The 27,765-nt window shown below is 44.7% G+C and overlaps 1 long non-coding RNA gene and 1 pseudogene across 1 annotated transcript; both read left to right on the plus strand.

The window, feature by feature from the left end:
• Positions 1-5,357: 5,357 nt before the first annotated feature.
• Positions 5,358-6,385, plus strand: LOC125541558 (uncharacterized). Its single transcript, XR_007297590.2, has 2 exons — positions 5,358-6,026; positions 6,087-6,385. It is a non-coding gene; the product is annotated as an uncharacterized LOC125541558 (long non-coding RNA).
• A 15,557-nt stretch (positions 6,386-21,942) lies between these two features.
• Positions 21,943-27,100, plus strand: LOC147984830 (uncharacterized; annotated as a pseudogene).
• The last annotated feature ends 665 nt before the right edge of the window (positions 27,101-27,765 follow it).

Here is a 27,765-nt window from a genome sequence, read left to right on the forward strand (position 1 = left end):
ACCAGGTATGTATGTAAGTAAAGTGATACAGGACAACAAGTACTAACAAGAGCAAAGCAGCAAGCAGCATATTTGTGATATCCTGTCATTCTTGTCAAACCGAAATTCTTCTTCGAGTAGATTTCCTGCAAAAAAGATCCGTAAGGCACATGCGGAAAAGTAGAAGTTCAAATTGTCATGTGATTTCATAGACAGTACCTCATCCTAGGAACGAGACCAGTGCATAACAAGGTTTTTCCATTCAATGTCTTCTAAATTTAGCACAGGAGACTTCACCAGAAATTCTTTTATAGACTTGCCATCAAAGTGTGATTTCCTCAGGTAACACCGATACTGCTGCAATGCTTCCTTGAAAAGCACAAGCAAGCTTTGCTCGTCATGACTATCCAGATTGACCCTCGCCTAGTTACAACAATGTAATGTAAATCATTGATGTGGTCAATCAGCAGAAAACAGGAAAATAATAACCATGAATAATAGCACTTACACGTAAGTTGGACAGGAAGATGTGAAAATGGTGTTTGTCTTCACAATAATCTTCCCATGATGGGAATATATGCACGTAGTCCCTAACAACATTGAAAGCATTGTCTTTTAAACTGGGAATAAATGGAATGGGGTTCCAATCTGCATGAATTGGCCATCTCTGAAGTTGGGATAGGTCTTCGGCTGGTGGACTTGCTGTACTTTTTGCTGGAGTGGGATTTTTCTGTGGTACAGCTGGTGCTATGGCAAATGAAATCGGTATACCTTTTGCTGGAGTGTAGGTCCTGTGTGGTGGGGCTAGTGGTGTGGCCAGTGAAGTATGGGTACAGTCTGCTGGAGTCGGTCCTACGTTTTGTGTCACTGGTTGTATAGCCAATATAAGTGGGGTGCTGTCTGATTTCTCCGGCACCACCACATTTTTCCAAGGACTTTGCTGGTGCTCCTTCAGGTTCAGCAATCACCCTCTTCCTTTTTGATGTTTTATGCACAAGAACAGCATTTGAGTGGAAAAACATGGTATGATGACAGATGGAATATGTATTGATAATGGATGAGCATGGCATCCCGACATATATGATGAGTAAACTAAGCAGATGGCGGTGCAACAAAGTAGAAGAAATGCAAGACAACATATGCAAGATACGCGCAATCAATAAAACCTCGCCAAATTAGAACAGGCACCTTGATGGGTGAACAGGACAGGCCATCTGCCTTTGACTCCTCGAGGTTAGAATAGTCATTAGGATGATATTCTGAACAAGAATCAACAGGTGGGGAGCGTACGAGTTTCATTGCTTCCAGAATGGCATTCAATGCCTTGCTGCCAACTTTGTAAGTTATTGCAGTGTTGCACAATATTCTTCTGATGTGCGGATTCTGATATTCACTGTAATTGCGTATAGTACCTGAGAACCAAGAAAACATAAATAGCTGTGAGATTATCTTTGTAATGCAGATGATATTCTAATATAGGGGCACCCTTGTAAACACTTATGTGCTATCACTGGATTCTGATGAGAGAGCTCATGTGTGATGTAATATGGTGCGTGCGTTTATATAATCTGGCACAAGTACACAAAAAAGTAGGCTCCAGAAGTAAGGATAGCTGGCAGATGATAGGTTCATAATATACTGTATAGAGAGTTTATTGCCAAATCATGATAACAAGATCACACGGTAACTAGGCAGATCATAGTGTACATAACAGGGGTACACCATAACCAGGATATATAAATCGGGAAAGTGGAACTGGCTAGAAATTACGGTGTTGTATTGCTGCTAGTAATTGAAAGCCTATTGATCACGTACAGGCCAGCTCTATCAACTGTTGACTACAGATGTCCCTGCTCCCCTTCCTGACAAGGAACATACTGTGCTTCCCATACAGAACAATGCACGGGCCGCCAACCAAACCACCGGCCCCGTCGCCTGTGTTCCTCCGCCACCCCCACCCCCGCCCCCACCCGCGTTGAGTTTTCTTCGTTCGACGAGGCCCCACCACCGCCCCCCACAACCACCATCCCCACCCTAGCCCCTTCGATCGCACCGGAAAACTCCGGCGAGCTCTGAAAATCGACTGACCCAATTTTGAATTTTAGTCTACTGTGATTTAACTAGTGTGGAATATAAAAGGGGAAAACCATAAGCATTGCGAGTATGGTGTTGAGCGTGCCGTGGCGGATCTGAAGGTGCAAACCGGACAAAGGCAACTTCGCAACCAAGATAAGAAATCAGAGTAAAGCAGTGGCGATCTATTTTCTTGCTGCGATAAATAAGTTGAGCAGATACGAAAGAGTACCGCCTCTGGTGCGGCGCCGTGTACGCATCTGCTGAGAATTTGACGGTGCTGCGGTAGCGATGGCTGTCGGTGGCGTGGAAGCAGATCTAGGAGGGTAGACGGTGGCGGCGGGGCACGGTGGACGAGACGATCATAGGCGCCGGCAAGGTGGACGACGGCGGGGATGAAGCGAGAGGACGGGATGCAAGGATCCCGGTCCGAAGCCGTGGATGAGAGAGGTCGATCTCTTGTAATGGACGGCGGCGTCAGGGTATCAGCTCCGGCATGGTGGAGGAGGACGGCGGTGGATGGGGTGGCGGACGGTGGCGGACGGAGGAGGGTGGGGTGGAGAGGGTGTGTTGGCACCCACGGAGTACGAATGGGGAAAAGGGAGGTAGAGAGGAAGGGTGGAACCATGTATTCAGGGCGCGCTTGTCTCAAATGCGAGGAAATTTACAAACTTAGCCCCTGTTTCAAATTTCTACTACATCACAGCAACACTAGTCGATTGGGGATAGGAAGGTTATCTCGCATACACTGAACATTTGCCGACGAGAGTTTGTTTTTGGCGCCCACCGTGTATGAATATGAATCGGGGAGGGAGTCAATTTCGGTCGAGGACACACTGTGTTTTGGCGCCCACCGTGTATGAATCCGGGTGAGAGGCGGTTACGTCACGTTTGGGTGAAATTACAAACCTACCCCTATCGAAACCTATAGAAATCTAGCATATAGGCTTTGCGTGGAAGGGATAGGCAGTAGTGATTTCCATCTCGCAGATTTTGGTTTTGGGCGGTTACTGCGACTTTCCATGTTTCGTTCAAATTTTGCAGAGTGCACGTTTACCGTGCCAACTAAATTCGAATCCCGTTTGTATTCTATTTTTTGGGCAGGATCCATTTTCAATTGAAATTTCATTCTATATACATCATTTTTATATATACTTTCAAAAGCACAACATAGAATTATGCTCCTTTATATGTATAATATGATTTACAAATACAACGATCTCGAAATCTTAAGGTTGAATCCAAAAAAATGTAACTGAATTATGTTCTACTAAAATGTATGGATCTGTAATATCTACATATTAAATAACATAGATGTGCGTGAATTCATATGAGTATGCATGTTTGATAGATCAATTTTGGTTCGAGTATGGATTACATGTATCATCATCTCGAATTCAAATATTTGAATCCCTTTTTGTTCACTCCTTTCATGCCCATCTCTCTCGCATGCATGCTCCTTTAGGTAGCTATCACTCTCTTTTCTCCAGCTCACCCGCACGCTCACTTCATGTTGCTCCTATCCTCGCAAACATGGTCTCTCGACGTCTCCCTTGAGAAGTGTCACACTCTCCCTATCATTATGAATTACACGGTTTTCATTATCTCTCATGTCTATACTGTTCTCTGGTATCACTCGGTACCTAAGCTTTCTTTTTCACCGCCAAACACACAGTCTCCACTCGTCTTTCACTTTGTCTTTCTCTCTATGGGATTCTCTCACACACCCTATATGTCTCTACATATGACTCATACCACTAAAATTACTCTCTCTATCTCTCCTGTAGACACAACATTTGTTGCGGTCTCCTTTTCGTCTCCATCCCAGACTGACATTATTCATTTGTTTACTGATCAGACAACCCCGACTACCATCTCCTCTCTCTCTCACAGACACACACGCACAACTCCTGCTTCCACTCCCCTTCCCGACTACCGTCTCTCTCTCACACAAACACAAAACTCTCGCTTTCGCACCCCGACTCGTATTTCTCTCACAAACATTTATCGACTAGCTAGCCTCTAGATAGGTTTATACACACGCACACTCGTGCTTCCACCACCACATACATGTCTCTCTCCCGCTCCTTGTATCTATGTAGATTTTTCTTCCCTTCTTGAGACACGCCCTCTCGATCGTGCACACACACACTATCGCCTCATTTTAAGCTGATACCTATCGCATACACAGTCCTTGTGTCTTTGTCACACATGCACTCCGTCCTCCTCCACTCGCCCTATCTCTCACACACACATGGGCTTTTTGCAACAACTAGGAAGATGCCCATGCATTGCACGCACTACAAGAAACCTGTTAATCCATGACAGATTTTGGGTGACGTTCTGGAAATCCATCACCGTCGATGACGGTTCTCTCTGATCCGTCACAGAAACCGTCATCGATCACCAAGATCCGTATGTACCCAGAAACTCCTCGAAGCCCATATGGCCTTTGTTTTTTTCCTAGAGACAATATTACTAAATCTCCATGCAAGGAGTATAACAGTTTTGCTAAGTCTCAGTGCACGAAGACTTCGTTATGTCTCAGTCGATATTATATTCCTTTGATCTTGCATGTAGATTCGTACAAAATATTTCTTTTTAGTTTTTATTTGTTCTTATTCTACTATATCACTTGACTGAGACGTGGTTAAGTCTCAGTCGACTGAGACCTAGCCACACCCATATTATAAATTTTAATAAAAATAAATTCAATCACGACTAACTATAAGAGCATTTGGACGTTTACTTTTGGCACAATAGATGATTTAGTAAAAAAAATGTGCACCATGGAACGGACCGTGCAAATCGAACCTACTTGAATATTTCAAAAATACGAATTGGTCAAGAAATCATGGTGTGACAGGCTACAAACGTACAACTTTGCAAACGTACACAACAACTTTAGAAATAGAATATGTGACTCCAAAATTAATTCATGTTTACTCAAAAAAATATGAATATAATTTGTTAATTTCATCTATATGAGAATCAACAAAATATATGTTTACCCAAAAAAACAGAATATATGTTTAACCTGTTGTCTAAACCGTCATGCCTTGCTGCTTGTTTAACGATGTCGAAACCGTCATGCCTTGCTGCTGTTCTTTTCTCCAAGGAAACGAACTGCTCCTACCGACGTGGCGATCCAGTGTGAGGATAATCTCGTGTTGTGATTGGTTGAGCAAACCATCCCACGGATCGCAGATCTAAACCGTCCGGTACTTTGAGATCTGACGGCTAGCAAGCCTCCCCCTCTTTCTCGTATGTTCTTCAGCCCACCCACGAGCTGCTGCCTTATCTTCTACAGCGAAATCCTCTCGGAATCCCCAGATACAAATCTCCGCTGCTGCACTAGCGCCTCCACGGTGGCTGAACTCGAACAACACCCTTCCCAGCCGCACCACCGCACATCCTTCCTCTCATGCCGCCAGCCAGCCGTACCCATCTCCCTCCATCCTCCCGTTCCGACGCCTCCCTGCCGTGCCAACCTACCCCTCAACCGGCCGCGCCCCCTACACTCCCACCGCGCGGCCGCATGGTCCTCTTCTCCGACCGGATCATGTCGAGATCCGTGAGTCCACGGGAACCGTGGGCGAATCACGCGCGGCCACGGCCGTCCTACCTCCCTACATGCTTACTGCAAACACCACCATCCCCTTTCCTCACCTCTAGCCTCCCCTACCCCTTTCTCTCCCCAACGGCCAGATCCAGCCCCTAAAGCCTGATCTAGTGCATGCAGCAAGGGTCTCGTTGATGCAGGTCGTTGCCATGTCGCCGCAGGGAGCCGGCGACCCTGTCGTTGGCGTGCCCAACCGCGGGGCTGCACAGAGCTGCTATTGGGCCATGTCGCCGGGGGCTGCGCTGTGCTGTGGCCCTGCCGCCCCTTCGGGGCCCGCATCCGTCACCTACGTCGTCCTCACCGTCAGCTTCTCCGTTGACCACGACGGTCTATGAGCCCCTCTCCTCACCAGGTTCCCTTTCCTCTCTACTTTGGATTTTTTGAGGCTGTCTTATCTTTTGTCAACATGCAGGCAATGTGGAGCATGAGTTGATGCGACTTGGTGGATAAGGTTCTATCTTCGATGAAGCCGGTGGGGATGGCTGGATCTGTGTCCAGAAATGCATGAGAATGACCCCCGGTGGTCGTACGGCGAGCGCTGAGCCGGGCGGCGGTGGCTGCAGAGTTTTTCCTTTTTTATCATGTCTGTGGCTACAAAATTAACATAGGGTGTTGGTAGTTTTTAGTTTCTTTTGTTTTTCTTATATTTGACCGATGTATTGTTTGGAAATGCCTGTAATTTCAAGTTTTCTGTGTAGCTTTTTTCTGTTATGTTTATATATTTTTTCCTTTCATGTAATGGAATGAGCATACATTTTCTAAAAAAATATACTATCTCAGGATTAGTATTTCTATGGAACAGGAGAAATAAGATGGGCTAATTGTTAAGATCAAAACCAGTGGGCTTTGTACACTCCTAAACTTTAATGGGCCAAAATTCCAAATGGGCTGATTACGACATGGGCGTTAGTCTTGCTTGGAGCTAAAATTTAGTGAGCTGGAATTCTTCTTGGGCCGATTACTTCATGGGCTGCCACGTCGGATCCATGTCAAATGCTGACCTGGCACACAAGTTAACACCGTTATGAGCATGTTAGTTAAGTGCCACCCATGATGGCCAAGAACCGTCATGGCCATGACGGTTTTAAATGATCCGTCATGGAGTGGGCAGCTGTTAAATTATGACGCGATATACATGACGAATTTTAAATCTGTCACACATACCCTTCCATGTTAGTTTTGCACAGGTCGATGACGGATCCAATCCGTCATGGATTAACAGAATTCTTGTAGTGACGGAACATCAAGATGCATTTGTATGAGTAGTTTATCTTGTGGGGAAAAGGATGAACAAGGGAAGGCCTTATTTGCAAATGTGGAGAGGGGTGTGGGTATCTTTTTGCAAAATTGCCGTAGTTTCCTTCCTATCCGTCAGATATAGATTGGACGGCCTATAATGCAGGATGGCAGGCACACGATCATCTCCCACAATGCTTATTATAAGAGTAGAGATAAAAAATAGAGTTGGTGATGATGGTGGGCCTGCCATCCTGCAATGTAGGTCGTCTGATTTATATCTGACGGATAGGAAGGAAAATATGGCAATTTACCCGCAGTCTTCACCACATTTGCAGATAAGGCCTTCCCTCGTTCACCCTTTTCTCCCACAAGATCTTGATGTTCCGTGCAACACACGGGCATCTTGCTAGTAAGAGTAGAAATTAGACATATACCACTTCTCGAATCTTGAAACCAACAACATTCCTCCCTTATCTCATCAAAACCGCCAAATGAATATATTTTGAGTGAAACATAACATATTTTTAGTGATATACATATTTCAAAGCTAGACTTTTTTCTATCAAATCGGTGAATATGTATTAATCCAGTGGCAGAGACAGGCCTGGGGCATCTAGGGCTATAGTCCTAGGCCTAGAAACAACTTCCTTTGTAATTTCTTCATGCAAAGCATAGAAAATCATAGAAGTTTATCACTCAACATAGCACAGCCCCAGCCGTAGTTTGCATCTACCTCCGCCGCTGTATTAATCTACTTTGATCGTGTGGCAACGCATTGGCACATTGCTAGTAGTTATTATAATTTTTTGGACACCAGACAAACGGTGGAGTACATATACGAAGAGAAGAGGCGCACGCATGGAGTTGGCCTCTCGCTGTCTCGCACACATGAGTGTTACGTAAAGGTGACATTAACAAATAAACCCTAAAACCCTAGGGGCACGATTGCTGCATCCGCGGGTACCGGGTAGGTGGTGGAGCACCTTTGTAGGAATAGTCAGCTCGCATGATAATTTGATCTATAGGAGTTGATGGTCAGGACCACAGGTGAACGACTTGGAGCGCGCTGGCTCGCCAGTTGCCACAGATCGAGTAACCATGTTTAAAATATTGTTTTTTAGCGGGGTTAAGAGTTCCGATTTTCAATGGAGCGTTATAAGTAGTAAGTAGTTTTTAGAATGATTGGTATGGAGCGAAAATGGAATTCATAGTACTACGTACCTCCTTGGCGTATGGTTGTATGGTTTTTTTTTGCAATGGAGGTTGTATAGGTTTATGTTGCGAGATGTTGAACCTGGTAGTTCTAGGGCAAATACTATGGTTTAGATTTAGATGCTGGTTTTCTTTACTGAAAATCGGAAGGGGAAACCCTTCTTCGATTAAAAAAACTACTACCTCCATTCTGGTTTACTAGTCCCCATCGTACTTTGGGTCAAAGGTTGTCCACGAACTTTACTTGTAAAATGTGAATGGAAAACGAGATTTTGTTATACCCAAACAAAAAAGGACTAGAGGGAGTGATTGCTCTAACACGGATGCGACCTCTCATAGCGCAGGCATTGAACCGGCGCGCCGGCCAAGAGGGCCGCACTTGCTGCAGGCCCGGCTGAGCACGCCTCCTCACCGCGAGCAACCAGCTTAAGACTGCCCCGCTTGCCTTCATTGAATCCGCGTGTGTGCCGGCAACATGTCCTTCCGCGAGCCGGCAGACATTTTAGAACAAAAAAATGACTAAAATATAATTAATTTACGCATGGTCTTGACTTGTTGTGCTCACACCGGTAGCAGGAACTAGTAGAGGATTTTGTTTATTTATAACTCCCCTCACATTTTTTTGGCTTTGAAGTGAATCATGGTTGTGGACATTATGTATGAATGTGCAGATATCTGTGAACATGAGTTTGATGTGGAATTTGAACTTGGAATGTCGGGCTTGTGCGTGAACTATACCATGTCCAATGCTTCGTCTGTTATTGTTTGGAAAGTAATTGCTATTATTACATGACCTGAAAAAACATTTTGTGCCACATCTATAGATGCACGGACATCAGAACAGGCATGCTGACTGGATAAACATTTGAACCTAGCTATTCTGAAGGAAATTTTGTATTGACAACAGTTTTAGATAGCAGGAGAAGCCTAGCCTGCTCTGCCTCTGCTAGCTTATTTCTGGCTTCTTCCATCTCTTCTTGGGCTTGGGTGAAGAGATCATTTGATTGCTCTTTTCGCTTCTTCAGGAACTCAGCTACATTCTCAAGGGCTGCTACACGCTTTCTTTCAGCCTTTACTAATGCCACGAGGACACGAACAGCTGACGACTCCACCTGGCTTGTGTGTAATCCAGCATCATCTGCGAATTTGCACCTTGTGTCTAATCCAGCACATTAGGGAACTGGCACCTTGTGTGTAATCCAGCCTCATTTTGGAAACATGATCTCGAGGTTGACCATACTTCCCTCCTCGCAGGAACTGCATCCTGACATGAAGTTACTTCTTTTTTAGATCAATAATCAGAGCAACCTAGATCCATTTAGTAGAAGCCAGATAAACAGAAATCGGAGAAGTGAGTTCAAAAGGAAAAATAAATAAAAACAGACTACAAGGTGAGAACACCCACTTCCTACATCAAGCTAAAAACGAAAGCATTAGGACGATGAAGAATCTTCTTATTACACATCGAAGAACACCACGCTTAAGAGAAACAGAAACTACAACATATACACATTGAAGAACACAAGGCTACACGAAAGTAACTGAAAGGGTGTTACTTACCAAAGCTCGTTTTACAAGTTCGGTGCAGCTCCTCTTTAACTTGCCACGCTCCTTGAAGATGTCCCGAATATCCCGTGTTTGGTCTTCATTGCTCCTCTGCATGTTCGCACTCGTGGTTTTAAAATCTGAACATGGCAAGAAAAGTATACTACTAGTAATACTCGCACATCTTGTGGGCAACATGAAAGCACTCGTCTACCATGTAAGAGCATCTCCAACAAGATTAACTACTCATACAAATGCATCTTGGTGCGTGCAACGCATGGGCATTTTGCTAGTTCTAAAAACCTTTCCATCATTTGCCACACTACTGGTTGCAGATGAAAAATCTACCCAAGCACAGCGCGATACATGAGCGACGCACAATTACAAGAAGATATTCTGTTGGACAATGGAGGCTATAACCAATTACTTTTACGGGAACAATAGCACCCAGGAAATTTGAAGGGTAGGTATGAACAAAATTGGAACTGCACATGTACTGCTAAGTGATTCAATACACACATTACCAATCGAGGAGGAGAACGATGGTCGCGGCGTCCTCTGTGAGTCATGGTCGGCAACGGGAGTTAGTTCATTGTCCACGACGGTGGTACCTCTGTGCTTGGCGTCGGCTTCCAGGAAGCAGATCCGAGACCGTGGAAGACGATGCCGGGGAAGAGGCTCTGTGTACAACGACGACGGTGGACTGGCTCCAGTGCGGCGTACGACGTCGTCGATGAGGCAGATGCGCTGCGGTGGACGAGTGCGCCGATGTAAAGGGGAGGAGCACGAAGGCTGCGGTGCCATGGAGAAGTCTATTTTGTGGTGGGGATAGAAATTGGGGAGTATTCAGGTGTACTACTCTGGGTGCCGGGGTGGGGTTGGCTGGGTAGGGTGAACCTGAAGTTACGAAAACAGCCCCTACCAAGCGTCATCCATAGGCCTATTCTGAAGACTATGATGGTAACTTCCCACTGCTTGAATCAGGGTCGCGGGAGATTTTCCCAGTGACCTCAAAATTTTGTGACACTGGACTCCCCGTGTGGCGTGTTGAGTGATTCGGCTAAGTAACTAGCAAGTAGTAGTAGTAAACTCTGCATATTAGGTTTGACCGAAGTCAAACTTCCTAAAGTTTGACCAAGTTTATAGAAAAATATAAACATTTACCATAACAAATATGTATGATATGAAAGTACATTCAATAATGAATCTAATGGTATTTATTTATTATTGTATATGTTAATATTTTTTGTTATAAGCTTTCTGAGAGTTTACAAAACTTGACTTTCACCAATGCTAATACGCAGACTTAAATAAACACGGAGGGAGTACACATTTGTTTTCTTAGTTTGTAGTGAACTAATCATTTGTTGAAATTGTGAAATAAATATATTAGGCTATTGACTTCGAATGTAATGTTCTATACAATTCAATAGTTACAATCATTGTCGAATCCCAAGATGCATGTATACAAGGTCTATATTACTTCACAACATGCTCAAACTCACATAATCCTAGTCAAATGAGAATCTAAATGCATTTCATAGTTATTACTTTGTAGATGCAACAAGAACAACCATAACTCTACATCAGCCATTATAGAAGCAACATTTTGACATATCCCAATGTGTGAATGAAACGTGTAGAGAGAGCTTTTGAAGATGGAGCAGATAGGGCAGGAAAGATTGTATGTATCTGGAGGAGAGAGTAGGAGACAAACCTAACGAGACAAAGAGAGATATAGAGAGAGAAAGAGAGAGCAAGAAGTTAGGTCTGTGAGAAAGATGCATACATGTAATATACATGAGATGCGTGTGCATCTGGATTCAGTATACGTGGAAGGAGAAGAGACAACATGTTTGATGAGAGAGCAGGAAAAACATGGACGAGAGGGGAAGGATCTCATGGGTTGAGGGATTGACAATTTTGTGCGGGGGAGAGAGGGATTGGTAATTTTGTGCAAGAGAGAGAGAGGGTGGGGGGAGGAGTCCGTCAGGCGTCGTCACATCACCCTGCTTCCAAATGACCCCGCATTCTCTAGCGCGGTGTGGTCACCGTCTTCGATCTGCTCGTTGCCCTATTTGAAGATTGAGGTGTTGTGCATGTTGGGGTGCAAAGAAGCACAAGCGAGAGTGGTCCCCGTATAACCTTGGATGGGGATGAATTGTGTGCTCGCGGGAGTGTGTGTGTGTGTTGTGCTGCATGTGTGTGTGTGTGTGTCAGATATTGAGAGAAAACAAACCTAAGGAGAGAAATGGGTATTCACGAAGAGATTGTGCGGGCCTAGAGGTGGGCAGGGGCCGGGTGAGGGTATCAAAATGTGCGTGTTGATGCATGTGTTGCATGCGACCGTGCGAGGGATGGACGAATCTCGAGAGATGGTTGTTGTGTTACGGATGCTCCTCTCTCTCTCTCTCTCCCTCTCTCTCTCTCTCACACACACACACAAGTAAACTAGAAGACCGTTCTCTCATGTATACACAATGTATCGGCATCTGTCTATGCACTAGTATAGAACCGGGCAATAGCACCGGTTCGTAAGGCCCTTTAGTGCCGGTTTAGTAACCGGCACTAAAGTGTGGGAACTAAAGGCCCCCCCCTTAGTACCGGTTCAGCACGAACCGGTGCTAAAGGGAAACCACGTGGCACGAGCCAGCTCCGGGGGCCGGGAGCCCTTTAGTATCGGTTGGTAACACCAACCGGTACTAAATGTTTGTGGGTTTTTGTTTTATTTTTTATTTTTCAATTAAATTTGTGTTATCAATTTAATTTAGGATTTTTTACGTTATAATGAGTTGTAGTCATCATCATCATCATCATCATCATCGTCGCATATTAATAAATAAATAAACTCCAGCTAGCTAAAAACCATCGTAGTCGTCTAATTACCACTATTTAATCATCATAGTCATTACCACTAGCTATCTAATCATCACCAACACTGGCTAGCTTAAAGAGGAAACATTCACTTTGTAACAGAAGCAAAGATATCATCGAGTTCAACATAATCATCACCAACATCGAAGTTCAGGACACGGACATGAGACAAGTACTAATTAAGAGCATGAACTAGTAGCTACTCCTGCTGCTCCCTCTCAGGTAGAATAGCATAGAACATGTATAGCTCTCCTGATTCATCATACTGGAGCATGCAGATGAATCTGTCTCCTAATCTTGGGTTGCGCTTCTCCTTGCTGCCCCCTAGTACTTCTCTGCGATCGTTAACAATTTTGCTCCAATCTTTCACTATTAAGCATTCTTCGCTTTCAGAAATCCTGAATGCACTCATGTGCAATGTAGGATATCTTGGCCGTAAGCTAACCATTGACATGTCACCTTTAGTCTCGATCCACTGAGGCACAACTGTCATCAGAAGTCCCTGTTGAAGAACATCGTATAGTAATTAATATACTAAGCAATGAAAGTTTAGCTTCAAAAATAATGTATGCAAAAGATGCACTAATTAAGGACAAATAGTTAAAATCTTACCATCTTTCGATTATAGATGTGACCGTAGTTCAATACGATCACCATTGGTCGCACGTTTTGAGTACTAACATTTCTAAGTTCAGGAAATTTTTTTGTCTTGACAGTATTAAGATCCTTAAGCCATGAAACATAATGACTTATCTCCTCGCAGTTTAGTTGAGCCCCGGGGCAGTAGTAGGTCATGTCTACCAAGCGCAGGACATGTTTGCTTGAACCGAAATAAGCTGACAATACAAATTAGTTGTCAACTATTTTTGAATAAACTGTATCAAATTAAGACATAAACATATGCATGCATGGTTGAGAAAAACTCACATAATGGTAGAACTGGAGGCGTTTGCACATCGACCCAGATGTCTATATTACCTTCAATATCATCTTCCGGACGAATATCAAAGGTGATAACCATATCAGGCTCAAATGCATAAGCCTTGCATAGTGCTTGCCATGTTTTGTATTCAAAATGGGTGTATGTGTCTCCATTATATAATTTGACGTTGAAAGTATACCCATGCTCCGTCTTCAAGTAAACTCACTTTACCTCCATATCATCTATAGCACTAAAACCTATCTTATCCAAGACAAAAATTCTTGCATGGCAGGGGATGCGCTAGTAGAATAGTGAAAATTTAAATTTATAAGTTGAAGCAAATGAAGCATAAGTTTTGCATTCAAATAATAATTGCCAAAGTGACTTACTGTATCAACTTCGAATGTCTCATCCAGCTTGATGCTGAAGCGCCTACCATCAACAAGGAAATTTTTGTCGCACAGGCCGCGCTGGTCTTCACAGTGTTCGCACATAATGAAATCTTTTTCGTCGTCAGATGACATTTCCTATGTTCATATAGGTGAAACATTAAACACCTATTACTATCTAACATTAATTAATATCTAGCCAAATATATATTCATCTAACATTTGACATTAATATATCTAACTATATTTAACTTTTCTATCTAATTCATCTAACATTCGACATTAATCTAACATTTATATAAACTCAAAATATATAAAAAATTAAATAAACAGAAAAACGCATTAACAAATAATATTTTAATTAGATCATCAAATCTCAGATACCTAAATATTCTTACTAAAAATAAACTAGTTATATTAATTATTGAACTAGTTCAAATCTCATATACCTAAATAAACTAGTTCGACAATTTTCTTACTAAAAATAAACTAGTTATATTAATTATTCAACTACTTCAAATCTCTAGTTCGACAATTTTCTATCTAGCTAATTCATCTAACATTCGACATTAATCTAACATTCGATCATCTAATTAAATTTTCTAAAAAACAGAAAATAAGTAAAAAATGTGTGTGTGTATGTGTGTGTATGTGTGTGTACGTATATATGTGTGTGTATGTGTGTGTATGTATATATGCATCTGTGTGTATGTGTGTATGTGTGCGGCCCTGTACGAGCGGGGGCGCCAGCGTACGGGGCGGGGGCGCCGGCGTACGGGCCGGGTGCGACGACAACGGACGGCGGCGCGGCGCGGGTACACGAGAGCGAGAGACGTACGGGACCGCGGCGGGACGACGAAGGACGGCGGCGCGCGACGTTCTGGGCGGTGGCGCGCGGCGTTCGGGGCGACGACGGCGGGTTCGAGCGGCGCGCGAGAGGTTGGAGACGAAAGAAGTGGGGAGATCTAACTGAATTTTCGTAAGTGTTGTATATATAGGAGAGGCCTTTAGTACCGGTTGGAGCCACCAACCGGTACTAAAGGCCAACTTTGGCCAGGCCAAGAGGCGGGAAGAGCAGGCCTTTAGTACCGGTTGGTGGCCCCAACCGGTACTAAAGGGTGGTCTTTAGTACCGGTTGGAGCCACCAACTGGTATTAAAGGCCAACTTTGGCCAGGCCAAGAGGCGGGAAGAGCAGGCCTTTAGTACCGGTTGGTGGCCCCAACCGGTACTAAAGGGTGGTCTTTAGTACCGGTTGGAGCCACCAACCGGTACTAAAGGCCAACTTTGGCCAGGCCAAGAGGCGGGAAGAGCAGGCCTTTAGTACCGGTTGGTGGCCCCAACCGGTACTAAAGGGTGGTCTTTAGTACCGGTTGGAGCCACCAACAGGTACTAAAGGCCTCGCGCTGCCACCCCAAAGTTTAGTCCCACCTCGCCGGGCGAAGGGCAGCCGCACTGATTTATAAACCCAGCCGCGGCTACCTCTTCAAACTCCTCTATATAGCAGGCTTGTGGGCCTAAATTCTACGCGCTGCCCTGTGAGTCTGCTGGGCCTTTAGGGCCTGTAATTGCACGCCCGTGGCCTAGCAGGCCCACAGGGCAGCGCCCAAATTTTTTTTATAGTTTTTTTCTTTTCTGCTTTATTTTCTTCTATTTATTTCTGCGTAGTTTTTTGTATAGTTTTTTCTTCTCTGTTATATTTATTTTCTTCTATTTATTTGTGAGTAGTTTTTCATCTAGTTTGCCAAAATTCAACATTTTCAGAGTTCATTTTGTAGTGATTTTCAATTTCACGGTCATTTTGTAAACGATTGAAAAATAGCAAATATTTTTTTTCTTTTCTGCTTTATTTTTTCTTCTATTTATTTCTGAGTAGTTTTTTCTTCTCTGTTATATTTATTTTCTTCTATTTATTTCTGAGTAGTTTTTTTATATAGTTTTTTTCTTTTCAGCTATAGTTTTTTTTCTTTTCTGCTATTTTTTCTTTTCTGCAAAACTTGATGGTCAAAGTCTGGAGTTATAACCAAAGTTAAAAAAAATGCCGACGTGCAATTAGTTTTTGCCATATCAGAAGAAGTCCGGAGTTTTAATAAGTTATTAAAAATAAAAAAGAGGTGCAATGCTCGTTAATTTGCTTCAAGCCTTTCGGAATAGTGTAAACTGCACTGCGCATAGCTCCGTGCAATCTACCATATTCTTGAAGGCTTGAAGCTAAGCAACGTGAGCATTGAGCCTCTTCTTCATTGTCTCTGCACTCAGGGCTTATAAACCGCTCCTAGTCCCTCTCTCTTGGCAGGTGGGACTAAAAAACAGCTTACTAAGAAACTGTAGTACTGGTCACCCTGTAGTACCGGTTGGAGGCACCAATCGGTACTAAAAGTGGTGCGCTGCCTGCACAAAATTTAGTGTCATTTAGCGAGGTGGGACTAAAAACAGCCTGCCATAACCTCATTAGTACCGGTTCATGGTACGAACTGGCACTAAATGGTGATGGTGGGGCCATAGCCTGACCGCAGGCTGACGTAGCCTCTTTAGTACCGGTTCGTGGCACGAACCGGTACTAAAGGTTTGCCACGAACCGGTGCTATTGATCGCCGCCACGAACCGGAACTAATGTACACATTAGTGCCGGCGCAAATTCAAACCGGCACTAATGTGCTTCACGTTTGACCCTTTTTCTACTAGTGATGTCTCACTCATGCACGATCATTTGCACGTTCACACCTCTCTATGTCTGTATCACACGCACACTGTCTCCACATTGCCATTCTGCTACAACACACATATGGACACATACACACGTTCTCTCTCAGTCACACACACAAAATCAGTATTAAAAAAACTAGGGCGCACCTAAAACGTCCAAATCCAAATAAACACGAACTGGAGCTAAATTCAAATATATGGAAATATTGCAGCGTCAAGAACTTTCACAGGAAAAAAAGTTGAGTAATATTCGAGGATTGTTTTCACACACACAAAAAGGTTCGGTGGATGTCCTTTGAGCGCGACACGGTGACCCACCGTTTGATTGACCGCGTGGCCGCGGTTCATGCGCTTGCACAGGATTCCGTATCGTGGCCGTGGAACTAAGGCTGGTCACAATGGGCAAGAACATAAGCTAGTAACTAATAAAAGCACTGCCTAAGTCTAATGTTTACGTGTACTAGTACAGTTTTCTTTTAAGTTCGACCAACCTTATAAATAAAACTAAAGTAAGCTCCCACACGCGCACTCATCAATATGCTGCCACCATCGCTGTGCATGCCGGCACCCGCCTGCTCCGGCCAACAATTGCTCACCCATCACCGCCGTGTCGCCGCCATCTCTGTGCCATGAAGCCGAAGGCTCGCCCGCTCACGTCATCTGCAGTCCCTCCTCGTGATGCCGTCGCGCTGCCAAGCACGCGAGCAGCTGGTGGAGCCGCGTCTATGCACGCAGCATACGAAGAGGAGGACAAGCGCGTGCTCCAGCACGCCGACGAGGAGGAACTAGCATGTCATTGTCGTCTCCTCCCGCGCGGAGGAGGCGCGCATGGTGGCTGTCACAGCGGAAGCCGGTCGCGCATGCGTTGAGCCCGCAAACCGGGTGCGGACGCAGAATCTACCTTCGAGACCTTGAATGCCACGAGGATCCTGCAATCTGAAGGAGCAATTTGGGTCAGTTGGCTCATGTGAGCTGTTTGATGCAACATGGATGGCTAGAAGGGCTTCTTCCACCTCTTCTGCCGTATTATTCCTTCGCTCCATCGAACTTCTTTCACAAATCGACTGACCCAAATTATAATACTAGTACGAACATATTAAGTACAGTAGGAACACAAAGATACGAGCAGTGGTACCAACTGCAAGAAGAACAGTAGTAAGACATAGTACTAGTACTACTTTACGTACTAAAGAGTTCAAATAACAAGAAAGAACATAAACATAGTTCTGCTGGAGCCTCAGCACAACACACCCTTGAAAATAAACTAATAAGCAACTAGTCTGCTTGACACTGCACTAGAACTAGCATGAGCGACAACACTGCCACCTACTTGGAGTCCAAGTCGACGTCCTCGACTTCGTCCTCGTCCCTCTTCCTCTTCGCCGACGCTTCTTTTCTTGAACCGGACACTGGGCTCTGCTTCTTCATCCAACCCTTGTAGATATTTAAACAAAGGTAGGCATCCATTGTTGCGTACAGGATGTGATCTTCATCTAATGTCTTCGACTCCCATGCATGATGAAACTCGTGATGAGGTTTCTTCAGTTTAGCGTATGAAGGATCAATCATGGCTGCTGCCAGGGTCAGCATTGAAGGTTCAGAGGAGGACACCTGGCTTGCCTTCTGGAGATCGAAGGGCTGGCCTACAACGAGACCTATCCGACGCAGGACGTCACTGTCGTTCTTAAAACCTATAGTAACGAATTTCACTCTTTTGTCCTTGAGGAAGTTCTTAAAATCCTGGCACTCAACATCGGCATGGCATATGTCGTAGACCAAGCAAACGTTATGTACGCAAACCTGGATCACCGCGGGCTTCTTCCTCTCTTCGTCCTTTAGATCCTTCTCTCGTCCCAGGACTGTGGTGTACTCAACATCTAGCCCAGCGACCCACTCATCTGTTGAACTGTTGAACATGCGTAGGAAGAGAGCAAGCCATGCTTTCACTATTCTCGGATCCACGTGTGTAGATGATGATCAACTGATCGCCGGTGATGGCTCTAACCTGGTCCTCAGCGGCGACCATGGAGATTTGGGAGGCCATGGATTTTGGAGGAGGGTTAGGAGAAGTTCAACTGTTGTACCCCACAAAAAAAACTGGGAGCGAACTAATGTGAAAGGACGGGACGACTGGGAGCAAACTGTTGTAAGGTAGAAGACGGGGACGAGTAGGGCATGCGAACGGCGTGGGGTTGCTGGCTTGCCCGGTGGATAAACTGTTGCAAGCCCCCAAAGAGTTCTCGAGAACTATGCGGGACCCACTAGATGTCATGTCTACTAGACCCATATCCTAGGCCTGACGGTATAGCTTCTGCCTGTTCGCACGCCATGCCGGCACGTGGATGTAACTTCACTTAATTCCGTCAAACTTCGCGCCTCCCACGACCTTCGCCTCCCTCGCGTGGTCGCGCCCTTTGAGACTTCGACCGGCTATAAATGAGGAATTTTTTTGCCTTTTTTTAGACAAGCAATTTTTTTGCTTACTCCGCGTGCATGATACTCCCTCTGGTCCTTTTTACTCCCGTCAACCGTTTGCAAAGTGTTTGACCAAATTTATACTTTTTTGAACACCACCTTATATTAATTAACCAGCCACACTAGTACACTCATTCGATACAATATTCACCACACAGGGCAGTACGTAATTTACAAGAATACCATCTAATCTATTGTCAAAGCTATACTTAGCGATTAAGTGTGCCACCTTATTGGCCGAACGGCTAGTCTTTTACAATTGAAGATTGTTGATCAACTTCGAGATGCTGAACGCTTTCATCATCAGGTCACGCATAGCAGACCTGTCAACGCTTTGACAGGCATCAATGAAATCCCACGACCAAATTTATACTAAAAATATCAATATCTACAATACTCCCAAAACACTTAGGCGCGGTGCATTAACTTCTACCTCGTTTCTTGTTTCTTGACATATCAACCAATAGGAGATGTGGGTGTGCATGCTTTTAATGACTTGAGACTACCAAACACGACATGCAGTGGTTAGTTCATTGCATGCAATGCTATTAATTAGCAAATAAACATTAAGATCTCTCGTTTTCCCCTCCTCCTTGGTCACAGTGCACAATCTAAGATGACTTGCTCACCTAGACGGAGGGAGTACTGATTATAATGAGTATAAGAACTACGTTTTATAATGAGTGTAAAAATATTGATTTGACATTGTGAATGGTCTACAAAAGTACTCAACTAGTGTTGTGGTTCTCCACAAAAAAATGTGTTTACCAATGCATGCATGAACACTAGTTACTCTAACCCCCTCTCTTCTTTAATTCTTTGCCACATCAGCATGTTTGCTATTCCCATGTGTGTGATACCAGCTAAGATACCGCCATTATGGCCAGCCTTAATCATCGCATGCAATAATTTAGTGCACCTTGAAATATGAACATGTGTGGGGCATGTTTTTTTAATGACTTGAGACTATACCTAGCCCGACATGCAAGATAACTTATTATGCACCGTTCCCCATACCTGCAGGAAGCCCGTTCATCTCCAAATCTTTTCCTCTCCATGTGTGGAAACAATATGCCTGCCAAACTCTCCTTCTTCCCCCGGCGGTCCCACCACTCCACCCCGTGTGAAAAAATCTGCATGCATGACTCTCCTCCCCCCACGCTCGTCCAATCCGTTGTGACCAGCAATATTTCCACCCCTTCGCTCCCCCGTAATTTACTCCAATAAATATGCCCACGTAGCTGTTACTTTACTGCAGGTGCATTCGGTCACTGACATATGGGCCCAACAGGGGTCTAGCCCACATCACTACTAGGAAAAGGGCTATAGATAGGATTGATACTAATGGTGCACCAGGGAAGTAGTGCGCCACTACTATATACTAATGGCGCACCTGTTGGTGATGCGCCATTAGTGTGGAAGACACTAATGGCGCACCAAAAACAGGGTGCTTCACTAGTATTAATTTTTTTTTCCATTTTTCCATACATACTAATGGCGCATCAGGTCGACAATGCGCCATTACTAGTTCTAACTAGTAATGGCGCACCAGGCAGAGAGTGCGCCATTACTGTAATTTTTTTCTTATTCTTTTTTTGCAAAACTACTAATGGCGCACCGTTTCACAGTGCGCCATTACTAGTTTAAACTAGTAATGGCGCACTATTACACGGTGCGCCATTAGTATATATATTTATATTTTTTACTTTTTTGCAAAACTTCTGATGGCGCACCACCTGCAGGTGCGCCATTAGTAACCAGGGTTACTAATGGCGCATTTCCTTGTGGTGCGCCATTAGTAACCTGGGACCCCAACAAGATATTTTGGACAGCCCCACACCTACCCACTCACTTTCCCCACTTCATTCCCTCCACCTCCTTCTCCAATCTTTCGGCTGCCTCCTCCTCCTCACCTCATTTCCACCATAGATTCATCAAAATTAAGTGGAGAAATTACCTTTTTTTGATAGGTAAGTAAGGAGAAAGCTATCTTCATGATGTAGATCTACTTTTTTTCTCCCTAGCTCGCTCCAACAACGTGCACATGCAATTTTTGTGGCCTAGCTAGATCTATGTATGTTTGTGGTGTTGCATGTGTTTGTGGTGTTGCATATAAGTTTGTGTTTGAAGGTACCGGTATTTGAAATGCGATAGTTGCCAATATTTTGCCGGAATGTTTTGATTCATTTTCGTTTCGGCGAGAATTTTGGCACTATGCATTCTTTTTGGTCCTATTTTTAGGGAAGGTCATGCCAAATTTTTTCTTGGTTCTAAAATATCGTTTTGCTCTACCCCGCAGGCGACCATGGTCCGCACGATGACTGAAGGCATCGTGAATAGGTTTTTGAGCTCCGCGAAGGCCGAGATGCTTCACAAGAACGAGATGGAGATAAGATGTCCATGTCGAAGATGCAAGCTGAAGAGCCTTATTGCGGACCCGGATTCCGGGCAGGTGCAGGACCACCTGCTCTTGCGTGGTTTCATGGATGGCTATCGGTGGCAAGGTGATGAAGATGACTATGAAGTCGTCCATGGCCGGGGCCGGGCAAGAAATGAGGAAGGGCAACAAGACAAGTACCACCGCGACGAGGGCGGGCGAGAAGATGAAGAATCTCCAAGACATGATCACGACGGTGATGTTGTACACAGTCATCATGTAGAAGATGTCGTACATGATGATGAGGAAGATCAAGATGAAGGGCGTGATCATGAAGATGAAGATGCCGGAGCAGACGACGATGGAGGCTAGGTGCAGGACCCTCATATTCAAGAGCTGCTTCTCAAGCAGACGGATAACGCAAGAGATGCCGCCCGAGAGAAAGCCAAGCTGGATCAACTGGAGATAGACGTGGTTACTCCATTGTATGAAGGATGCAGGCCCGAGGATACCCGCCTGAAAGTAACGCTCATGGCTCTGGAGATGAAGGTAAAACACAAAATGACCGACGCATGCATCGACGAGAACATGTCATTCTGGCACGAACGTCTTCCCAAGGGGAACAAGTGCCCGACCAGTTTCGAGGAGGCGAAGAAAATCGTGTGTCCTCTGGATTTAGCGCACATGAAATACCATGTGTGCATGAACAATTGTATCATTTATCGGGACGAGCACGCGGAGTCTACCATATGTCCAGTGTGCGGCGTCACTCGATACAAGAAGAGGAAGAAAGCTCCTCGAAAATTGGTGTGGTACTTTCCGATCACTCCTCGTCTGCAGCAGTATTTCGCGGACCCTAAGGTAGCAAACCTCCTGCGTTGGCACGCGGATAGGGAGGAGAAGAAGCGGGAAGATGACGGAAATGATCCGGAGATAAATAAAAAAGACAAGATGCTGAGTCACCCTAAGGATGCGACCTAGTGGCAAGCGTTGAACTTCGAATACCCAGAATTTGGGAAGGATCCAAGGAACATCGTGCTGGGCGCGAGCATCGATGGAGTCAATCCGTTTGGCAGCCAGAGAACCACACATAGCACCTGGCCTGTGTTTGTGTGGATGTACAACCTTCCCCCCTGGTTGTGCATGAAGAGGAAGTACATTCACATGAGTATGCTAATTGAAGGGCCGAAACAACCAGGGAACGACATCAATCTTTATCTAGGGCTGCTGAAGGAGGAGCTAGACATGCTGTGGAAAACGCCAGCCAATACGTGGGACGCCGCAGAGAAATAATATTTCCCTATGAGAGCCGCACTGCTCACGACGGTGCATGACTATCTCAGTTACGGATATCTCACGGGGCAGGTAGTCCATCGATTTTCTGGATGCGTAAGGTGCATGGATGACACAACGTATCGCCAGCTAGATAGAGATCCCGGGTCTTCGAAAACCGTGTTCATGGGACATCGAAGGTGGCTTCGCGACGATGACCCGTGGAGGAAATGCAAGGATCTGTTCGATGGTGAAACCGAACCCCGAAAACGCCCATGTACGAGGAGCGGCGAGGAAATAGACGAGCTGTTGAAAAATTGGAAAGACTGCCCACTGCCGGGAATGAAGCAAAAGGCGCCAGAGCCGGGAAAGAAGCGACAGGCGCCAGAGCCGCTGCTGAAGGTATGGAAAACGAGGTTTGTTTTCTGGGACTTGCCGTACTGGAAGATCCACCGTGTGCCTCACAGCCTTGATGTCATGCATATCACGAAGAACGTGTGCGAGAGTCTGCTTGGTACCCTACTCAACATGCCAGAGAGGACCAAAGATGGGCCGAAAGCAAGGGCAGACTTGAAATCAATGGGCATCAGGCAGGAGCTTCATGCTAATGATGATGATGATGATGAGGCGAAGCAGGACACAGAAAGTCGTCGCAAAGGCAAAAAGGCCAAGAAGACCGGAAATGACTACCCTCCCGCGTGCTTCACTCTAAGTCAGGAGGAGATCGAGCAGTTTTTCACCTGCCTCCTAGGAGTAAAATTTCCTTACGGTTACGCAGTGAAGATAAGCAGATACCTAGACCTAGCGAAGCAGAAGTTCAGCAGGATGAAGTCTCACGACTATCACATGCTGATGACGCAGATACTTCTAGTTGCAATCCATGGGATCATGGACGCGCACGTCCGTGAAACGCTATTTGGCCTATGCAACTTTTTCGACATCATCTCTCGGAAGTCGATTGGCGTGAGGCAACTCAGAAGGCTACAGGAAGAGATTGTGGTGATACTATGCGAGCTTGAGATGTACTTCCCGCCCGCATTCTTCGACGTTATGGTGCATCTGCTGGTCCATATCGTGGAGGATATCATCCAACTCGGGCCGACGTTCCTGCACAGCATGATGTCCTTCGAAAGGATGAATGGTGTCATCAAAGGATACGTTCGCAACATGTCACGTCCAGAGGGAAGCATAGCCAGGGGCTTTCTGACCGAAGAGTGCATCTCCTACTGCACGAATTATCTAGGCATCGAGAACCCCGTTGGTCTGCCCGTCAACAGGCACCTCGGCAGGCTCGCTGGATGGGGTCACCGAGAGGGTCGCCGCGAAATGCATGTCGACTTCGAGGGTCGACTAATCGACTTTGAAAGAGCAAACCTAGTCGCTCTACAACACATAGACGTGGTCGATCCTTGGGTGGTAGAGCACAAAACCTTTATTGAGAAGACGTACAATGACCGAGGCCAACAGAGGATGGACGGAGATATACTCAAAGCGCACAACTCATGTTTCATGCGTTGGTTCAAGCAGAAGCTTCTGTCGTACCCTTTACATGAAGATTCTTCCGCGGAACAACAACTCATATTCGCCTTGTCACAGGGCGCCGAGCACAACCTGATGACCTATGATGCATACGATATCAACAGCTACACATTCTACACCGAGGACAAGGACATGAAGAGCGATGGTTATCAGAACTCCGGGGTAACGATGGAATCCTACACCGGTAATGACAAGGACAGATACTACGGAAGGATCAAGGAGATCTGGGAGCTGAGCTACGCTGGAGAGAAGGTCTCGATGTTCCGTGTCAGATGGGCCAAGAGCGTCCTAAAAGAAGACCGGTATTTCACCACCATGGTTATTCCCGAAGCCAAATCCAAGACCGCGGGCGCAAACATCACCGCGAAAAATGAGCCATGGGTACTGGCTTCCCAAGTGGACCAATGCTTCTTCATTACCGACCCGTCAAAGCCCAGTCGTGTTGTCGTGAGGAGAGGCAAAAGGAAGATCATCGGAATGGATGGAGTAGCCAATGAGCAAGACTTCGACAAGTACGGCGACCCGAAGATCGAACATGACGACGACGATGAAGTAGCAGCACACATCACAAGAAGAAGCAGGACCACCCTACCTAAAGGACGTCCGTTCCACACAAGAACTCCATTTGCGAAAAAGAAGGGCAAGAAGATTGTGAACAGATAGCTAGCTAAGATCGATTGTATTTAAATCGTAGTCTTCATTTCTCGATTGTATTTCGACATTTTAAAATGATATTTCTTCTGTTCTAGTCCTCATGAATATTTATTTATGTTTATTATGTTATTGAATTTCTAACTCACAAAAAGTATTGAATTTGTTAATATTTTTTGAACTCATGCATGAATATTTTTAAATTTCATGGGCACATTTTGAATTCATGAATATTTTTTCAAATTTGATGATATTTTTTCATATTCAGAAATGTTTTACCAATTCACAAATGAATGCAACTAAAAATCCAAAAAAACAAATTTGATGATATTTTCAAATAACAAATTTGATGATATTTTTTCATATTCATAAATATTTTCAAATAACAAATTTGATGATAATTTTTTAAAAAATAATTACTATTTTTATAAAAAATTAATACTGTTTCATATTCATATTCATTTTCTAAAAACTTATTCGATGCAAATAATAATAATAATAATAATAATAATAATTACTAATGGTGCACCGCTGGGTGGTGCGCCATTGATATACAAAAAAAATTACTTATGGCGCACCGCTGGGTGGTGCGCCATTGCTATCCAAAAAAATAGTTACTTATGGCGCACCGCTAGGTGGTGCGCCATTGCTATCCCAAAAAAGTTACTTATGGCGCACCGCTAGGTGGTGCGCCATTGCTATCCCTCCCCTGACTAAAATCCCCAATCCCCATCACGGTAGCCCCTCCACCATCCTCTGCCGCCCCAACAACCACTCCACTACTCCCGGCCACCACCGTCATCGCCCCACTCCAGAGCAGCACCGTCGAGCACCCGTTTGACAGGGAGCACCACCGTCGTCGTGGAGCCACTCCACGGCAGCCACCATCCTCACGCGCTTCCTCCTCGAGCACGCTCCTTGCGATTTAGGGTTTGCTGGCGCCGCCGGCCACCGGCGCGGCCCCTCCTCAACCACCGCCACGGGAGGTCCCACCCACACCCGCCTCCTCTTCCGTCTTCTCTAGCCGCCGCCCAGCTGCTCTCCACCGGCGCTGCCCCTCGTCGACCACCGCCAACGGCCAACACAGGAGCCTCACCGCCCCCGGGTCTGCCTCGAGCAGCAGGAGCTCAACCTCTGCCCGCATCCGCCATCCCCATCCACCTCGAGCAGCAGGAGCACGCCTTGAGTCTCTGTTCTTCCCCTCCTCCCTGTAACCAGAGGTAAAGAAGCAAACTTACTTGCATATGCTGCTTCTATGTTTCTAATTGTTATGGATAAATCCCAGCATGAAAACATATGTGTAGATTCGTATGTTGTGTGTGTCCTCAACATGCATTATTTCATGGTTATGTTGATACATAGCATCTTGTGTGTGAAACATGTACTACTATTACTTCCTGGTTATGTTGATGTGAAGTGTGTGGCAGTTTACCTTTTATACATGCTTGATTGAAATTTGTGATGTGAAATGGATAAAAAAGAAAAAGGCAAATTGGGATATGCACACCACATAGCCATTTTATGCCAGTATATGCAAAGAAGAGGTTGAAAATCATAACAGGCTAGGGGGATATTTGAACCGTAGAGGTTATGATAAAAATCTTGGAGAGAAGTTCTTGGCTAGGTTCTTTGGTTACTAGCAACTAGCATTGTTAGATGAGTTATTATGCTATCTTGTGATAATTGTAGTAGATTATAGCTTGCTTCAGTTTGTCATCATAAGTTGGTTAATTTGATTTTAGATTTATAAGAAACAGGGTCACTAGGTGCACCCTATAGCTAGCAGCTCTTGATTGAGGAGATTATGTAGCCACCAACATCTGTGACTGAAGTTAGTCCATAGTTCACCTGGTCCTTAGTTGCCCATGAAAATGAAATTTTTTGCTTGTTGTAACAAGGTGATTGGTGAATGTGGATGATTTTTTTATCCTATGAACTCATTGTACTGCTACAAGAATTTGGTATCATCATGGTGTAATTGACTGCTTGAGAAAACTGGGTAATTTGGTAGTAGAAACAACTATTTTTTACAGTCAAACAGTTCTTGATGCTTTGGTGCTCTTAGCTAGCTTAGTGGTGGGTCCCTTGGTGTCAGGCTGTGCTATCTATACATTCATGCCCTTTTTGTCACTGATGATTGTTAGATTGGGTTCCTACTTTGGTGCAGATCATAACTAGAGATAATTTACTTCTTCTGCCCATTAGGATGAGCTTTCTTGCCGGGTGAGGGTAGTTTGTCACTCAGGTGTAATTACAGAAGTAGTGGAGGGATGGATACTGTCCTTTTTTTGTTATGCCATTGTTTAGTTTGTGGTGGTAGCGTAGAACAGCCTAGGACCATTGATTTTGTTTCAACATGTTCATCATACATACTCTACCTCTTAATTTTGTTTCATCATGTTCATCATACATATCCAACCTTTTAATTTTGCTGGGTGCATGTTTTTATGGTCCAGATAAGCTTCTTGTTTTGTTTGGCCAAAGAGCGCATTACAAATTTGTTTGAGGCAAACAAAAATCTTAACATGACGCATACATCTGTAGACTGGTGATGTCGGATTTTGACTGCCAGACTCAGGGGCATATCAATCTGGAATGATCCTGCTGCTTTGTATATGGATGCATGACACTCCTAGTTCATGGGGTGGATGGTCCATGGCTCATAGCTTAGAAGATGGATATATGGCTTTACTTTGTTATAAGTTTGTGTTGTTATAAGTTTGTTGCTGTCATGGGGTGGATGATCCTGCTGCTTTGTATATGGATATACTGCAATTTCATTTATGTTGTTATAAGTTTGTTGTTATCAGCATGAGTTAACTTGCTGTCATTTATCAAAATTCAGAATGTGTTGGACTATATGTTCATTGGTACTACTTGTGATGCTGCTGC

The sequence above is a fragment of the Triticum urartu genome, chromosome 2A (assembly GCF_056163025.1).
Source record: "Triticum urartu cultivar PI428250 chromosome 2A, HENAU_Tu73, whole genome shotgun sequence".
Lineage (NCBI taxonomy): Eukaryota > Viridiplantae > Streptophyta > Magnoliopsida > Poales > Poaceae > Triticum > Triticum urartu.